The sequence below is a fragment of the Sinocyclocheilus grahami genome, unplaced genomic scaffold, assembly GCF_001515645.1.
Source record: "Sinocyclocheilus grahami isolate Dianchi unplaced genomic scaffold, SAMN03320097.WGS_v1.1 scaffold356.1, whole genome shotgun sequence".
NCBI lineage: Eukaryota > Metazoa > Chordata > Actinopteri > Cypriniformes > Cyprinidae > Sinocyclocheilus > Sinocyclocheilus grahami.
The window spans coordinates 1,783,574-1,803,275 of NW_015505535.1; positions in this window are offsets into that span (position 1 = coordinate 1,783,574).

Here is a 19,702-nt window from a genome sequence, read left to right on the forward strand (position 1 = left end):
TTGATCAGATCATGGTGATCCCATTTTAAATGCAGCCATAGAGCATCTAGATCAAACTGGTTGGTCAAGTCGTCCATCTTGGCAAAGTTTGACCAGCATCTCCGGCTTGGAGAGAACTATGATTTTTTCTGCTTGACACTGAAGTTTTTATCAGCTGTAAACCTGGACATATATTATATAGCAGCCTCCGGACAGGAATGCTTGTTATAGATGGACTTTGGAAGCTCATGAGGGCAGCACACACACAGTATTAGGCAGAAGCATGTGTGAAGGAGTGGGCGTGAGGCTTACGTCTCGTCCAACCCTCTGCAGAAGTGAGCAACCCCTCATTATGCCCTGCTGGAGCTCTGACATGTCCACTGAGCCGGAGAGAGATCTCTAAAGATCATGGCCGCCAATCTTTCAGCGGATCTCAGATCTGCTCGGAGACGGCCGAGGATAATAAAGGCCGGGGGTGTCGGGATGTGAGCTGTTTTCGGAACAGTGGCGGGAATGATCCGTCCTCTCTGGTTGTTACCTTCACGCTTACTCCAGCAGAAGCCTGACAGGTGCTTGACATAAGATTTGCCTGACACACAGTGACCATAATAGAAGGGGGCAAATCTTTGAGACACTGGTTTAAAGGACAAAAAAGGGACCGCAGGGCAACAGGACAGTCTCATAGTAAGACAGAAAAATCAGTACAGCTTAACGCCGTCCAACAGATGGAGTGACAGACAGATAGTTTGTGCTTGACAAATCACCTCCCCGCTAAAAAAACTGATTCCCAGTTAACTCAAGATAGGTCGGTTTGTGTTGATGGTTTCATGGGGGTTTGGGGCACTTGGGAGTTTGTTTTTTAAGTAGTTTTGTTTTTGTTTTACTAATTTCATATGCCCAGAACATTTTATTTTAGTAATTTGATACTCTACAGAACAATTTTTATTGTATTTTATTTTACTAATTTGATATTCTTATAACAATTATTTATTTTATATGTTCAGAACAACATTTTGTTTTTATTTTAGTCATTTGATATTCTTATAACTATCTATTTTGTTTTGTTTTGTTTTATTCTTTTCGTAATTCACCGCTTAAAACTATATATGTTTTATTTTAATAATTTGATGTTCATAACAATATTTTATTTTATTTTTCTAATTTGATACAGAACAATATTTATTGTATTCTATTTGGGTAATTTGTTATTCTGATGACCCTATTTGTTTTAGATGCTCATAACAACATTTTTATTTTATTTGACATCTGATATGCTCAACTTTTTTTGTAATTTAGGGTTCTTTTAACAATATTTATTTTATTTTCTTAATTCAATGATTATAACAATATTTTTATACTATTTTATTTTAGTAATTTGATATGTTCATAACAATTTAATTGTATTTTACTAATTGATATGCTACATAACATTTTTTATTGTATTTTTTTTTCAGTAGTTCAATATTTTCAAAATGAGAGAGACCTTAGGATAGAGCTTAAAGGGATAGTCCACCCAAAAATGAAAATTTGCGATTGTTTCGCTTCATAAAACCTCAATATATCATCAGGAGCCATGGGTATTAATATTGTTTTGCTTGATATGCTTTTTAAATTCTCAAATACCGGTTGCTGCTGACTTGCATTTTATAAATCACAAAGGGTCACGCTTTCAGCTAAAAATTTTCCTTACTATTCTACTGAAGAAAAAAAGTCACCTACATCTTGGATGGCCTGAGGGTGAGTATATTAACAGCAAATTTCCATTTTGGGGTGAATTATCCCTTTAAATAGGTTACCTCAGTCTAACATTATTATGAATTTCCCAGCCTAGCTAATATGGTTAAGATAGTATGTTTTGATACAGTAGTTTAATGGTGGTTTGGGGCGCTTGTGAGCTAGTTGGAAAAAACCCCAGTGCTGTTTCCACCAACACTTCACAGCCCCCATGCTGGGACCCCTACCGAAAATATCGTTGGATCTTCACACCATGGAGTTTCAGTGTTTAAAAATGCACATAATACTCTCATTCTGCATGTCTTCTTTGTCTCATGCTGTGTATATGAGAAAGATCCATGGGAAGATAGATGTATTGCCCCCTAGAGGCCAAGTGTGAAGCAGGATATCAGACAGGGAAACCAACAGCAAGCAGTCGAGCAAATTATGTTATTTATTAAATTTTTACAATAGAAGAGTGCTGGCTGTAAAAACAGGGCCAGGCGGTAATCATAGAGCATTTTATTTACAATAGAAAGGACTTTTTTCATCACAGCTCTCTTTTCTCGCTCTCCTTTCACTTTTTTTATGTAAAACTTTTTTTGCTGCGATTATAGGTAAAAGGGCCATGCATAATCGTCAAAAGCAATTATATTGTGGCAGGTCGTTCGCTTTGGACCTGTCATTACTCAATGCCAATTCCAGAGCGCCCCTGACAGCCATGAGTAATGACAGGGGATAGAGATAAGGCTAGACTTCAAGATGTCCACCTCTTGCGACAGGGATGGAGGGGTTCACGGCGACGGTTAGGAGGCGGTAAACAGTCCAGAAGATCTTAATGACAAACCTTCAGGTGAGCGGTTTGAAATGTTATGAGTGAATCTGTGATCCGCAGGATAATGTGATGCAAGGTACTATCTGTTCCCCTGATGTATTTGTAGTAAAGCTGCTAGTTTAACTCTCAGTGTAATGCATTTCAAGAGAACAGGTTTAGCCTGAACAATTTGCAATAACAGCTGAAAATGTTCCATTAGTGTTGCTCACTAATGCTACTGGTTTTCATATTTGGCGCTATTGGGATTTTAACATAATCCTAAGTATTGAACTTTAGTGCCTTGTCCCACACATTAATGCCACAGACATTTAAAAAAAAATTTTTTAGCATGTTGGTGTTCCTATCCCAAAATTTGCATAAAAGATATTGTTTGGTACCTGGCTATGATGAGGAACTGACTTGGCTGAGTGCACATTCACCTAGCAACCACATAGCAACACCCTGGCAATGCATTTTGCATGCACAAGCGTTACTTATTTTTTCGCAAAATGTAAAAATGTAGTGCAGAATTTTATTGCATACTGAAGCATATGCACAGTATATGTATGTGTATTCACTTTATTTCATTTTATTATTTTATTCTTTAATAAAATATTTTATTTTATGCTTTGTTTTGTCAGTATTAGAGAGAATTTAATTTAAATTTAAAATAACTGTTTTCTTTTTGAAGATATGTTAAACTATCATTTATTCCTGTTATGGCAAAGCTGAATTTTCAGCATCATTACTTGTCTTCAGTGTCACATGTCCCTTCAGAAATCTTTCCAATATGCTGATTTGCTGCTCAAGAAACATTTCTTAATATTATAATTATTATTAGTGTTGAAAACAGTTGTGCTGCTTACCATGATACATTATTTCAGGATGTTTTGATGAATAGAAAGCTTAAAAGAACATCTTTTATTTGAAATAAGTTTTTTTTGTTATAATGAATATGAAAAATGTCACTTTTGATAAGGCCCAACTTAATGTGTCCTTACTGAATAAACGTATTATCACACTGACCCCAAAATTTGAAATGGTAGTGTATATGCAATTTAAAGTTCTTTGTAAAATTGCAGAGGTTTAGGCCTCCAGTAGGCTATATCCTGTTTTTTATGATATGTGGCTTAGAGACAAATCTTTTAAGATCCTGAAACTTGCAATTTTAGCAGCTCTACTGATTGACTTATCACTGACGCAAATGCATTTTGGATATCTTGTTGGTGCAAATGTCTTGCTAAACAGTTCAGTTTCATTTTAACAGCTTTTTATCGCATGCTCAGGAGACCATTTCAGGTCATGAGACAGTTTTGTTACTGTGCTTTCAAGATAGCAGACTGTCTAAGTATACGGTCGGTAGATAACAATATTGTTTTCTACAAAACTAAGCAACATAACCCAAGACTGACCCTATATCTGTCTGCAGCTGCGGAGCAGAAAGGAGATTACAAGTGAACGATGCCGTTTTTCCTCAATTAACTGGTCGGTTAATTAAATCACACCGGTAATGAGTACAGCCTCACAAAGCCAAAGGAGGCCAGAGAGCAGAATAAATTTCATCTGACACTTTAATTAAGTTTCCTCGAGAATCAGAAGTCATAGCAGTGACGGTTACTTTTTTATTGTGATTAAAAAAGCCTGTAAGCCGGTGTTCAGAACAGCACGGAGCCGTTGAGCTCTGTGTTTATCCGTCATCCTTCTCGTATTACAGTCACCAGAACCCTGATATCGCTGGCGTGCGCTGCCAGGCATAATTGACAGCTACAAATGACTCTGTTTAAGATATGACGGCAAACATGACGGCACATCCTTTCATTTTGAAAATCAATAACACTCTGCAGAGCCTGACTGACGGAGAGCATAACGGAAAATCCATGTTCCTGAGCGTTCCCCTACGACCCTCAGATACACCGAGGTTACGAGGATTTTTGTGGGAGCTGAAAGGAACACCGGGTTTCAGTTAAGTGCTATATAATACTCTGCCAGCTTGGCCGTTTAGAAAGGGAGCAGGGGCCACAAATGTGGCCACGGCTTTGCTAATGGTCCCTGTGTGTCCGTGTGGATATCGCTGAACGTTTATCAGTAACAGACACCCTTCAGGCCGCTTCTTATCTTCTCCCGAAGGGACGATCGGATCCTCCAAACTCTCGCTTTTGTCCTGCTCTTTTAAATGCCACATCCCTCAACTGATTTCTGCACATCTGCTTTCATATTGTCCCCCATAAGTCATCTTTTAATAACGCCTGTTCTTTTCTTTTCTCTAGGTCTACCACAGTATTTCATTTTATTATTTTTTTATTTAATTATTTCTTTTTATTTAAATAGCATTTATTATAAGATATACGTAGGTACACTACCAGTTGAAGGTTTGGAATAATCAGGATTATGAAATGTTTTTGATATTTCTTATGCTCAGCAAGGGAGCATTTATTTGCTCAAATATGCAGTAAATTACTTTAAACTAAATGTATTTTATTTTATTTTATCAATGTCAATGATGGATGGATGGAATATATTTTACTTTTCTTTTCTCTAGGTCTACCACAGTATTTCATTTTATTATTTTTTTATTTAATTATTTCTTTTTATTTAAATAGCATTTATTATAAGATATACGTAGGTACACTACCAGTTGAAGGTTTGGAATAATCAGGATTATGAAATGTTTTTGATATTTCTTATGCTCAGCAAGGGAGCATTTATTTGCTCAAATATGCAGTAAATTACTTTAAATTAAATGTATTTTATTTTATTTTATCAATGTCAATGATGGATGGATGGAATATATTTTATGTAAAAATCTATCTATCTATCTATCTAACTATCTATCTATCTATCTATCTATCTATCCAACCGTCCATCCATCCATCCATCCATGACAAAACAAAGTATAATAAAATAAATGTAATGTAAAATTATTTACTGTATATGAGATCAAATAAGTGTACGATAGATAGATAGATTTTATGTAACAATCTATCTATCTCTCTATCATCCACTAATGATAAAAGAAAGTATAAAATAATAAAATAAAATGAATTTAAGTTTAATTTTAAATAATTTACTTTATATTTGATCAAATAAATGTACCCTTTTCTATCTTAAAATCTATCTTAAATGCAGTTTCCATTAATATTCATATTTCAGTTTTTAAGTCTTTCTTTGTCCATTTCTCCAATTGTTTTTCTTAATCTTTGCTATATATTTTTGAGTTTTCATTATTTGTTTCAAAACTGTTATTCCTATCACTGTAAAAGTATACTGCTCTATTTAATTTCTTAAAGGACTAAGTTTTGCTCCTTTTTTACATCTTGCTACTGTACCTCAGTCTACACCCATCTGACTGAATGCAGCGTGATACTCGTGTGATGTCAGATTGGGGCTTGATTAGATCCCACAGAGCATTTCGGCTGGCGGCCCGTCTCTGCCTTCAGAGTGCTGCGGCCAACAGCAGCGCTGCTGAATGGACTGATCTGAGCTCAGTTGAGCTGGGTTGAGATTGCACAGGGGGAAGAAAGTATTCAGGCGTTAAGGTGGCAGCGGCCATTTCCGAACCTCCCTCCCAGATCAGATCCGTCTGCTTAACCACCTCCTGTCTGACTCCGAGAACCAGCAGCTATGTGGCTCTTTCTGCATGGAGAAGTTGAGAGAGCATGACTGATTGGGGAATGAGAGCAGGACTGCAAAACCTGGTGAAAAATAATAATAATCAACAACTAATTCCATTATTGATTAGTTGGTTCTTGGCACTATTCATGAAGAACCTTTGTAGAATACTTCATTTTAAAGAAGTGAAAAATATTTATTTGAATTAAAAAACATTTATTTACATGTTTGTATTCTTATGAAGATTTATTTTTTTACAAAACAGCACGTCTTAACAACAACTAAATGATTAAACGTTGCTGCCGGCGTTAAATTTCAAGTGCTTCATAAACAAACACAGCACAACAGAAAAGGAGCTCAATTAATTGGATCAAAACAATGTTTAGTGTTACATTAACATCAAATATAGGCTTTAATCTAACCATAATTGAAACATCAAATCCTATGTTCAAAGGAAGTATTTGTATTCATAAAAAATAAAGTTATGTGCAGTAATGGATGTAAGAACCAGAGGCGTGTCAGCCTGACTCATGAATATTAATTAGGTGATGAAACATTTGCCTTGTAGTTGTAATTGATTTGTTGAAAAGCAAATAAGGGGCGCTAGCCAAATTAGGATGATCGCTTACAGATTGTGCCTTCATTCAATCGATTGGATGCTGATGCAACACGTTTGCAGAGGCTTCTGTTACAGTCTTAAAGGGATAGACACCTGCTACTGTCGTTCAAAACCTGTATGACTTTCTTTTCTTCTATGGAACACAAAATAAGAAGTTTTGAATGTTTTTGTCCATACAATGAAAGCCCAGTTGGACTAAAATAGTTAAATACCATGGTCTTCTGTGTTCCACAGGAAAAAGAAAGTCATACAGGTTTGAAATGACAGGAGGGAGAGTAAATGATGACAGAATTATCATTTTTGGGTGAACCATTCCTTTAAAGCCCATTATTTTACTTGCTGGGCAAAAGAAATTCCTTAAAATATGATCATTGCCCAAATTGTAGGAGGACAAAGTTCGAAATGTCTAAAAGCAGGAGGCATACGTTCCCCTCAGTGCTCATGGTTGCTACACCCTTAGTCGCAGCTCTTGATGAGAGAGGCCTTGCCTTTCTTGTGATTCATGAGATAAATGCTTTGCTGTAAAAGTCGTGCTAGATCATTTTTCATCCACGCTCTGGTTCGTGCTCTCGCGTTTTCCCTCTTTTTAGGCATTCTGCTCTCCATCTTTCTGTATTTTCATGATAAGTGTGTCTATGTGACTATGATTGAGGAAGCAGTAGCTTGTGTCTATGAGAAATTGCTTGGGCTCACTGAAGAGGCCATAAATGAGCCTCCTGTGGGTCTTTTCAGACGACCCTGTAATCGGGCCTTGCTCGTGTAGAATGGCTGGCACAGTGCTTCTGACTGGAAGAGAGAGAAACAGTAATAACACAATGAGCTCGGTGAATGGACGCCCATACTGCGTGTGTGTGACTCATATGCTCACTGACTGGGCCGATTAACCAGTTACCCAGCACAGAGCCTTTCTTGCCCAGTATATTGAAAACTCCCTCTGCTCAGCTGTCTTTTATTTAACACACTGGCTCCTATATGAACCCCCAGTCAGTCAATGAGAGTTGACATGAAAATGACAATTCTGTCATCATTTGTCATCATGTTGTTCCAAACTTGTATGACTTAATTTACCCCATTTTGAAGAATGTGTTGGTCATCGTTTTACATGCAATTGCAATGAACGGAGACTGGAGCTTCATAAAATGACACAAAAGTGTCGTTGAAGTGGTCCATACAATTTGTGTGCAAATATTGCAAGTCGCATAAAGTCATTCGATAGCTTAGACTGAAATTTAACAGCAATCTTGTTGAGCTGGTGAACTGAATCAGTCTGATTTGTGAATGAATCTTTTAAAATGTTTTTGTGAACTGGATCATCAAAAGAATGGTTTAAAAGGATGATCCAGAAGAACAATTAAAAAGAATGATTCCTTCACAAATTAGACAGCGCTGTTTCTTACGAACAGTCGGTTCTTCACACAAATCTATCCTATGGCTTCAGATGACTTGGAATAGAGCACAAACACACATTAATAATTTTAATGATACTGTTTAATTAAAATTTTTTTGTTTATGATCACCTTTGCATAAAATGTTATGTATTATAGTCGATTCATACTATTTACCATTTATTTATACATTTCATGCTCAGGAAATTTATAGGATTAAAAAAGTGTATAAAAAGTGTAATTGCTCCAGTGTTTTCCAGATATCGGAAAACTTACAGTAGGAATTTCCTGTTTTCCCATTGTTAAACTGTAATTAAACTAATTAAATGAATCTACATTTAATGGAGGTGGCTATCCGCTTTCTAATTCTGCATTTTCAACCTTGTGCAGAAGTCTCCGGAGAGTAGATTGACTAGAGGTGAGTCCAGACGGAAATGCCATTATGCACAAAAATTAGATTTATTCAGTTTTGACCACTCAGTGCCCATTCAAGCAGTTTCAATTTGGTCAGTATTTAATTGTTCATGCGTTGAAAGCATCATTACCTTAAAAAATTTTTTTGTTTATGATCACCTTTGCATAAAATGTTATGTATTATAGTCGATTCATACTATTTACCATTTATTTATACATTTCATGCTCAGGAAATTTATAGGATTAAAAAAGTGTATAAAAAGTGTAATTGCTCCAGTGTTTTCCAGATATCGGAAAACTTACAGTAGGAATTTCCTGTTTTCCCATTGTTAAACTGTAATTAAACTAATTAAATGAATCTACATTTAATGGAGGTGGCTATCCGCTTTCTAATTCTGCATTTTCAACCTTGTGCAGAAGTCTCCGGAGAGTAGATTGACTAGGGGTGAGTCCAGACGGAAATGCCATTATGCACAAAAATTAGATTTATTCAGTTTTGACCACTCAGTGCCCATTCAAGCAGTTATCCCCTGCAGGCTGTGCCGGGACAGAGAAAGGAAGACGTCAGGATGTTTGGAGAGGAGTGAACAACTACAGCAATTAGTGAGAGAGGCTGATAAAGACAAGAGGTGTGTGAGTGATTCTTGCATCCAAGGATGGTTTGTGATCAGCCAACACATCATACCAGACCTGTAGTTTTCTTTCAATTTGGTCAGTATTTAATTGTTCATGTGGAAAAAAATTACATATGTGGTTTCAACAACCAGATGCATTTACACTCCAGTTTCATCTGGAATGAGTCCCAGACCACCACCTTAAGGTCCTTTGAGCGTTCAGATTTAAATCCATCTTGAAAGCATTTTGGAGGGTATTTACACCTGTTTTTTTATGATCAGACAGCTATCAGATCAGAGAAAATGCATGAAAAGACCAGGTGTAAACAGGCCCTTAGATCACCTTTGTCATCATCTGTCGCTCAGATGAAATTAAATTAATTCTGTTAAATGTAATCAGTAACACTTTACAATAAGGTCTTCTTTGTTAACATTAGTTCATGTATTAACTAACATTAAAGGTATATTTTACACATTTATAAATCATTGTTAATATTAGTTAAGAAAAATAATTAACTGACTGGTAGTTGTTCATGTTGGTTGACAGTGAGGTATTGTTAGCAAATACAACTTTTGATTTTAAAAATGTATTAGTAAATGTTGAAATTGAGTGAATTAGGGTTAAATGCTATAGATCAGGGATCCTCAAATCTGGGCAACGAGCTCCACTTTCCTGCAGAGATTAGCTCTAACCCTAATCAAACACACCTGAGCATGCTAATCAATGTCTTCAGGATCATTAGAAAATCACAGGTAGCTGAGTTTGATCAGGGTTGGAGCTAAACTCTGAAGCGCATTGGACCTCCAGGGTAAGATTTGAGGAACCCTGCTATAGATGTTCATTCTTAGTTCAGGTTAACTGATATAGTTAACTAAGGTTGTAGCTAATCTTTAACTAATTTGAAAAAATAAATATAAATTTTTCATCGTATAAATTTGTGTTGTCTAAATTCATTTGAAGTTTTTTAAATGATTTTATTTGAACATTTGTAATGTTTTAATGTTTTATTAAATTATTTTATATTTTTGTTTATAATTTTTTGTATATTTATTTTGTATATTTTACTTAATTATATTTTAATATAATTAATAGTTATATAATTATAATTCATAATATAATTAATATTTTTGAATTAAATATTACATAACTTTATTATCTTATCTTATCCTTTTTTTTTTTTCTTTTTTTTTCATCCCTGCTTATGTAGCCTATATGTATTCTATTTATGCAAACTTAAACAATTGGTTTTCTGCCATGTATTGAACAATGCTGTTGCTTTGTTACTGGCAGGAAAAAAACTGTATTGTTGAGCCCTGCTCATGATGGTCTCTGATTTTGTTTAATCTAATTAATGAATGTAAAACCCTAAAAAAGCAAGTTGATTTATGCCCAGCAATCCACTTGAGAGCCACATCTTAAATTTCATCGGCCTGATTTATTCCGGGCTCTTTAAACGACGTCTCTCAGGGGAGCGAGAGTGAGCTGACAAGACAGGGGGCGTGGATGTGAAGCGCTCTCGTTTGTCAAGCGTATTGTCCGATGCTCTGGCAGCCAGACAAGGCGCAGGCTGCTTAATTTGCTCGACGTTCATAATTTACTTACTCAGAATTTCAAATAAGCCAGAATGAGGTGACGGCCCTTTTCTCTCCATCCCACTCGTGATCAAGGTTAGGTGATATCAGCGCTCAGTGTCAATGTCACCAGACGGTTGAGTCACAATCAGAGGATGAGAGAATTGTGTTCATTCACTTATTCAAAGGAGATCTGTGTCAAAATTTGCATACTACCCATTATAGTATGCAAGATTAGCACATCCCAAATAATAGTAGGTTGAAAATAGTATGCCAAAAGCACCCAGATGGCATACTATTCCCGTTGGATTTGAGAATTACATGCATGCTTTTCAAGCTAATATTACCCAAAAGTCTTCTGGTGACAAGGAAATATTACATTATAGTAGGTCTCAAAACTAATCTTTTAAACTTTTTTTTGTTACTACAGTATTTACTTGAAAGTAAGTAAACACATTTAGTATGCAGTATAATGTAAGTAAACAAAGCGAGACACAGACAGAAAGAGAGCAAGAGTTTATTATATCTTCAATTGTGAATAGCGCTATGAATAAATCTGTGATTGTTCATCTTCACAGGAGAAAATGCCCTTTGCATTAATGTGCAGAAATATATTCTGCATTTCCGCAATGCAAGAATGAAACCTGGGGGTGCTGAATGTCTTCATGTTGTACCGGTACAAGCTAAATTGAAAAATCTGGCTTGAAATATTTTTCGAATGTAATCTTGACTGCAAGCAATGAAAGCACAGAGGGAAATTGCCAAACACTGTATTGTTATTCTAAGTATGACACAGCTATTGCGGGCTTGTTCAGTTTTGTTGTCTTTTGTGTTGATAAGCACTACATCTTTACTGTGTCTCTCCGTCATTGCCATTCGTCTCTCTCTCTCTCTCTCTCTCTCTCTCTCTCTCTTTCTCTCTCCCGCCTGTCACCCTGAGGGTGTTGAGTTTGGCAGTGTGGTGAATCTAGTGGAATTCTAAAGTTGACATACTCTCTTTTTCTGTCTCTCTGCTGCTCTGCTCTCCTTCTGTCTACCTCTCTTTTCTCTCTCTCAGTTCCAGCCGTGAGACACTGAGCTGGTAGACAAACGTGTTGATGGGCAAATTCGCTCTCTCTATCTTTATATAGCAAGGTGAATCCATTAAAAAGGAAGCACTTGCATCCATCAAAATGTCATAAATACATTTGTGGCACTTTAAAAAAAAATATATATAAAAATATTACGTTTAATATTTTGATAAAGACTCATCATGAATGTGAATTTCCCACTTATGTACTATGTACTATATCCTTAATTTTTAGCAAAATACACTAGTTAACATTTGAATTGGATCAAAACCAACAAAGTTGTCCTAAAACCTAATACCAAAATGTGTTCTTGTCTTAGGACAACTTTGATTAACTTTTTTGATCCACTTCAAATGTTGACTACTATAGTATAGTTAGTTAGTTATTTTAACTTGAGTAAGGACGTGTTAACTTGGCACCACCACTGTCAAAATAATAAGATAAAATCATTAAATTAAATTAAATTAATAAAATAAAAATTCTAACCTGTAGGTGGTTGCTAGGAATGTTTTTAAAAAAATAAAATAATGCAATCTAAATAATTAAAACAGTTAAATCATTTTTTAAAAATTGCTTTAAATTATTAAAGCAATTGTAAACCTTTTAAAGAAATGTATATTTAATGTGTGTTGCGGTTTCAACTATTTTAAACCTAAATAGAAATCAGAACAGAAATGTCAAAATAGGCTAAAAAGTTGAATGCATTGAAAATGTATGAACATTTACTTTTAGTTACTATTAAATTCTGTCATCATTTGCCATTTCAAACCTGTATGACCATATTCTGTGGAACATAAAAGAAGATATAAAATTTTATTTTAATATATAATATATATTTTATTATATAAAAATATAAAATAAAGATTTTTTATTTATTTATGGATGGATGGTCCATGCAATAAAAGTATGTGTGGCTCAGTGTGGCTGTTTGGACCCCATTAACTTTTATTGTTTGGGCAAAAACAGTTCTATAAAATATGTTTTTAGAGCCTGACGCAGCAACCACTGATGTGAGTTTACGGCAGAAATTGCAGTTCCTGTGGTGTTTTGGCAGTTACCATGGTAATCGTCTGTAAGAGCTGCACGTATACATGTTTAAGGTTGTGTGTGTGAGTTTGTAGCCTTCAAATGTGACATTTGCTGTTTAAACGGCACCATTTGACTTCTTTCAAACCTAATAGCACCTTAGACGTTGGGTCTTAGCCGTGGCCTCTGTCCTCATCCTGCACTTCATCGTATGGATATTCCAGCAAATTACCAATTAACACTGTTATGCCAGGCCTGCTATCACATAGCACACACTGGGGGCTTGTCAAAAGTAAATGACTTTATGTCCACTGCGGATACTGATTAATGAGCTAGGGAGAGAGCCTGAGGCTCTTCAGTGGAGTTTTTCTATAAATGGCAGCTTGGAGAGCCTAGAAGAGGCGCACTGATGCAACACAGGTAACAGAGCAAGCAGGTGTTTATTAAAGCCAGAGTCATTCACAGTCAATTACCCTTTCACTCAGAACAGTAGGGGACTGTTCGCTGAGAGCCCTGCCACCAAACACACATAAAAGCACTCGTGTGTACATACAGACATAAATAACACTACAGTAACGGTCCCCATTCAAAGATTCTGTAGAAGTTTACTTGACTCGATACAATCACTCGTTTGGAAAGGCCTGCAATGTCAGCAAACACAGACTTATGTTATGCAGATAAGGAATTTCAGAATATAATCATAATATTCTGAACCTTGTTCTTTAAACTTCTATTCATCAAAGAATTCTGAAAAAAAGTCTCACCATTTCAACAAAAATAATAAGCAACACAGCTGTTTTCAACATAAAAAGTAATGTTTCTTGAGCATCGAATCAACATATATAGAATGATTTCTGAAGAATCATGTGACTCTGAAGACAGCAGTAATTTAGCTTTACATCACAGGATTATATTACATTTTAAAATATATTAAAATTAGAAAACTGTTATTTGTAAATTGTAATAATATTTTGCAGTATTACTGTTTTATTGTACTATTGAATAAAATGCAGCTTTGGTGAACATAAGAGACTTCTTTCAAACACATTAAAAAATCTGGACTAACTGGTCTCTAAGCCTAAGCAAGCTGGTCTTCAGTTATTGTATCTGTTTTCCCAGACTAACCATCTGAAAAGTGCCCTAAACCCACATAATATAAATATGTGAATACTGTAAATTTTATAGGCTATATATGTAAAATTACATATTACCTTTGCTGAAAAGTCGGTCTTAACTCTGTTCTAACCTAAATCCCCTCTACAATGATTTTAGGGATATATTAGGCTATTGTATGTTTAATAAATGACTATTGTTATCTTCATGTAAAAGTAAAGGTTATTTGGTCAACATGGTAATGATGGACATAACCACTCAGACTGCACAGACACAGAGTGCAATTAAACTTTACTTTACATTAGTGTCTTGATCAGACTGCTGTGTGCACATTACATTTATACTCAACCACATAAATGTGTCTGTGAAGATATAAACACATGTTCACATCTGCTCATGCCTCATGGCTCATCTATAATCTGCAGTTCTACAGCAATGTAACACCGTGTAGCATTTTAGATCTGCACGTCGTAAGAACTTTTTTTGTATTTTAAAGAACCAATCATCTACTGACCCTCAAGTTGTTCCAAAGTCCTCCAGTAGGCTATTCTTGAGGGGCTTTTCTGATGCAACTTGAAGAAACCAACAAGGTGTGTGAAAAATACACAAAAACAATAAAGTATAGATTTCTTCCAGCTTCACATTTGATTCTTTAATTTCTCTCTTTCACAACTTGTGCTGGGTTTGTTTTTGTGTTCATAAAGTATAACCATAAGCTCTTAATGGGGAAAAAAAACTGATTTACAATCGGTTAAGCGATGCATTTCCCCATCTATTTCTCCATTGAAGAAAATCAGTCATTCTTGAGACATGGGACAAAACAGGTCCAGCAAGGGTAACTGCTATTACCTTTAAAAAATAAAAATATTTTCAATTTTAAATGTCATGAGGGCAAGGCACATTTTATGAAAAAGGAGAAAAGTTGGGAGGTTGTATCAAAGCATAGCTCAGTAGCTTAGTACATATAATATACATAAATGTAGTTTCATTTGTCTGAGTACAAGGTTTTATTTTATCAATTTTGCACCCTGTTTTGTCCCACTTCTCAAGAATGACTGAATATACATTTGGGTTTGGAATGGCATGAGTAAATGACAACAGAATTGTTTTATTTGTGAGTTTGTCCTCCAACTGATAATTCTGTGTAAAACAGTGTAATAGCAACATGTATTTTTTTTCCAGAAAAAAAGCACGATTCTCTGCCTCATCAGACACAGCGTTTGGTTATTAAATCTTATCAGGGGAACAATAGAAATAGTATGTTGCTAATATTGTTCATGATTCAGTGCCCTAGCAAGGCTGAACATTATTCAGCTCTCTCTCTCTCTCCCTCGTTTACACTGCAGTTCTCTTTCTGCTCTGCTGCATGTCTGCCCTCTACTGTTCAGATATCATATTTATAGCCACATTGATATTTCACGCATCGCCTTTGGTTCATCAAGTCGAGTTGATCAAACGATTCATTTCTGAACAGTGCTCAAAACTGAAAGCTAGGATTGCACAGAAAAAACAACAGGATCTGATACTGTTGCCCAAGCCCCAGGTTGAAGAATCAGGTTTAGATTCAATCCAATTTCCTGACCTATACCGTTCGTGAGCTACGCCGTTCAACTTTGATTGACTAGCACGAAATACAGGCACGAACAAATATAGACAGACCTGAACAAGGAGAGAGTGATAAGACTACATTATTTGTGCTGTGAACCTGGGAATGTTTCAGTAAGTGGAAGTAAAGCTGCAGCGTTTATGAGCACAACAGGTTAAATATGATTCTTTTAAAAAGGTCGTCTACACCTTTATTGCCATCTGTCCCAGATGCTTTCTCAGTGGAACACACAGTGTCCATCTGAAAGTGAGTGTGTGATGATGGCTGCTGTCTGAAGCAGAACAGAAGTAATCACATGGAGCTTTTCTGCTCACAGAGCTTCAGTCTAGCTCGTCTTGAATTCTCGCTTTCTTTCTCTCTTCAATCATGCTCTAGAATGAGGTCTCTTATTTCACGAGAGGCTGACCACACTGATGAGGTCTGATAGGAGAGATCCCCCTGTGAGCTGAACCAAGAACTATCCCACCGTGCCTGCAGCATTGACGGTGACCATAGATCAGTGTCCCAAGGTAATGATTATAGTTCAATTATTGGGCTCGGTGACAAGTGTAATATTTATCACAATTTATCGACCGGACGCATGATGTGCAACGGAAACACATTGACTGAAAAGCAGCGCAGTTTTATAGATAGAAAGACAGCTCTTGTGTTTGTGCTCTTCAGGCACTATAGTGCTACAGTCAAGAATAATTGGAATCACTTTTTACTGCCAAAGCAAAATATACTTTATTTACCCAAGTATTTCAATTTTTCATGTTTGTACCTTATTGGCATGATTGAAATAAAATAGAAATAAAATATTTATATTATAATAATGTATTTTTAAATATTATTTTATATTTTAAATGTTTTTATTAGTATAAATAAAATGTTATTTATATTATAATAAATATTCATCCATTTTAATTAGAAAAACATTTAAATACACTCATTTCGATAAAATTATACTATTAATATTATAATAACAATGTATTTATTTTACGATTTAAAATAATAATAATTACTTTATATACATATAATAATAATAATGTATTTTCTACACTATTTTAAATATTTAAATATGTTAACAAATATTTAAATTAAATAAAAAGATGATGAGGATGATAATAATAGTAAGCTGCCTATAATGATAATGAAAATAATACTAACAGCGATCAGTATATAGTATTTGTATTATAATCAATTTATTATGAATTTATTTGTAATTCATTATTTGTAAATATTTAAATGAATACAGTTTAATTTAAATAATGATAATATTATATATAAAATAATGTATTTTAATTCACTTTTTAAAATAAAATAAAACACAATAATCATAATAATGTTTCAATATTTTTATTTTATTTATAATAATTACATGGTCAAATATTACTAACACGGTTTAATACATTTTACAAGAATTTTCTTTAAAAAGCAGTATAAAATAAATCTAGTTTGAACTTTCTAGTTTGATCTATTTCCAAGGTTTAAAAAAAATTGAAAGGTTGTTGATGTTTGTAGTTCAATGCAATTTGTAAAAAGACTTTCTGAAATGATTTGCCTTTGATATCTTGTGGTTTTGAAGGATACTAAACTAGAGCACTAGTCAAAGACACTCAATCAAAACTCCATAGGAGATAAAGGCTGCCTCTCCATCACAGTTAGGACCAAAAGTTACTTTCCTCAAGAACAAAGTGTTTCATTGTGAAACGCTTTCTAATGGAAGCCCTTTATTTTCAGTGAAGTCCTCTTATTTGTGAGTCTACAGGTGTGACCGTGACCTGAGCATATTTCTCTGCTGGTGGTCTTTAGACAGAAGGAATATCCCGTTGTTGTAAGAAGTTTTAGAGAGGCATACAGGATTACTGAGCAGGTTTGGGCTCAGAGCTCTCTATAGCCCTTATGTGTGTTCGGTCTGCAGGTCTCCTTCAAGCCACAGAGCTTTGAAGCTTTTACAGCGCTCCTGCAGCGAGGTTCAAAGCACAGCCCTCTTTCTCCTCTGCCTCCTTCATTACTCTGCTTCTTCAGTCCTCCTCTCACCCACTCATTCTATCATTAATAACTGGGTATGACTCCTGTGAAGCAGGGCCTTTGAATAATGAATAAGCTTTCCTCAATAGGAAATTCCATCCTATTGTCTTGAGCGCTTGAAACAAAGGTGGAGATGAAAGGACAATGTTACTGTGGGTAAATCTGTACTGGTTTCGGCTTAGTTTGTCAGCAGAGATACACGAAAATCTTAAAACATTAACAAGATTGGAAAGCTTTATAAAATAAAAGAAAAAGAGCTTTGATCTATTTAGTGGCATTGTCATTTTACATACTTTATTGGATAAATTAAATTGTACTTTTCCCAGTCATCAATGGAAATATGCATATTTATCATTTTAACATTTGGTGGGTGAATATAAAAATGCTAATTGGTTAACTTTAAGTTTATACCATTTACACAAAAAATGGTTTTGATCTTAATGGTCATTAACATAGATATATGTAAACAAAATTGAGTTACCATATACTTTATGAATAAAAGGTATATTTAACAAAACTAAACATTAAAATTGTAATGCACTTCGTTTACAATATTGTTTATTTTATTTCATGTGAATTAAATACAATTTTGATCTTGAAATGTATCTTAAGTTTTGATCTTAAAATACTGCAAAATATGTAAATATATAAATATGATCATTTATGATATGAAGTGTATACTATATTTAACAAAATAATACATAAACTTACAGTAAAATGTTGTTAAAATGGTTTATTTCGTAAAATAAAAGTGACCTCATAATGTGCAGTGGAAATGTTCACAGACGTGATACAGCAAATTTGTTTTACAGTATGTTTTATTCAGTTTATTGGATTATTTTAGTGTTACCCTAATGGTGTTTTGTGTTGGCGTGGATATAACTGTACTCTGTCTATACATATTTATCAGCCACCGTTCTTGTCCATGACCTACTTTAGTTGTTTAAATTGATTGGTATATTAACATTATCAGTTATCAAAATATGCAGATATGAGTTGTGTTACTGTATTTCTTACAGTAAATTTCCGGTAGCTGCAGCTGATGTGTGCTATGTAGGACACTGTAGATAAAAACTGGATTAATAAATCCTAAAAATAAAATATCTATTATATTTTCATGCTACATTTCTTTGGAAAATCCCTGTACCCTTTGCGAGTGAGTCAGAATGTGGAGCGTTGAAATATTTGAAGCGATGCTTGCAAAACAAAGTGAAAAAGAAACAAAGAGACTTAAAGAGAGCCACAAAATGATGGCCTAGTTCAACATCTGACAGTATGAATCATCATGTGCCCTACTTCTGTACTGGATCCATCTGCGAATCTGTCCTTTCCCCTCTGGGCGTCTTTCACACTGAAGACTCAACAGGGTTTCTGTCCCAATCATGACAAAAACTGAATGGAGTGAATGGTTGATTGATAATTTTGTGTAATTTGGCGATAATTATGTGAGGTATTCCCATAGACAGCAAGGTAACTACCACGTTAAAGTTCCAGAAAAGTACCAAGATGATCGACAAAGTAGTCCGTGTGACATCAGTGGTTCAACTGTAAAGTTACGAAGCTACGAGAATACTTTTTTGCACAAAGAAAACAAAAATAACGACTTCATTCGACACACGAGCGTGTGGCGGCGCTGACCCAGATCCGGCGTAAGGACGTCATCACGCCGGATCTGGGTCAGCGCCACCACACGCTCGCGTCATGGTACTGTCGTGAACGCTCGTCCAAAGTGGTGCAGTAGAGACGAAAATGTGGAATAAAGTTGTTATTTTTGTTTTCTTTGCGCAAAAAAGTATTCTCGTAGCTTCGTAACTTTACAGTTACAGTCGATCATCTTGGTACTTTTCTGGACCTTGAACGTGGTAGTTACCTTGCTGTCTATGGGAGGGTCAGAGAGCCCTCATATTTCATCAAAAATATCTTCAATTGTGTTCCGAAGATGAACGAAGGTCTTACGGGTTTCTAACAACATGAGGGTGAGTAATTAATGACAGAATTTTCATTTTTGGGTGAACTAACCCTTTAAGACTCCCTAAACAATGAGAACAATGAAATTAGGTTAATCATAGCAGTAAAGACACCTGACAATATACAGGTCAAGCATTAGTTCATTTGGCAGGTCACAGTAAAATGATATTAGACTGTGATCAGATTT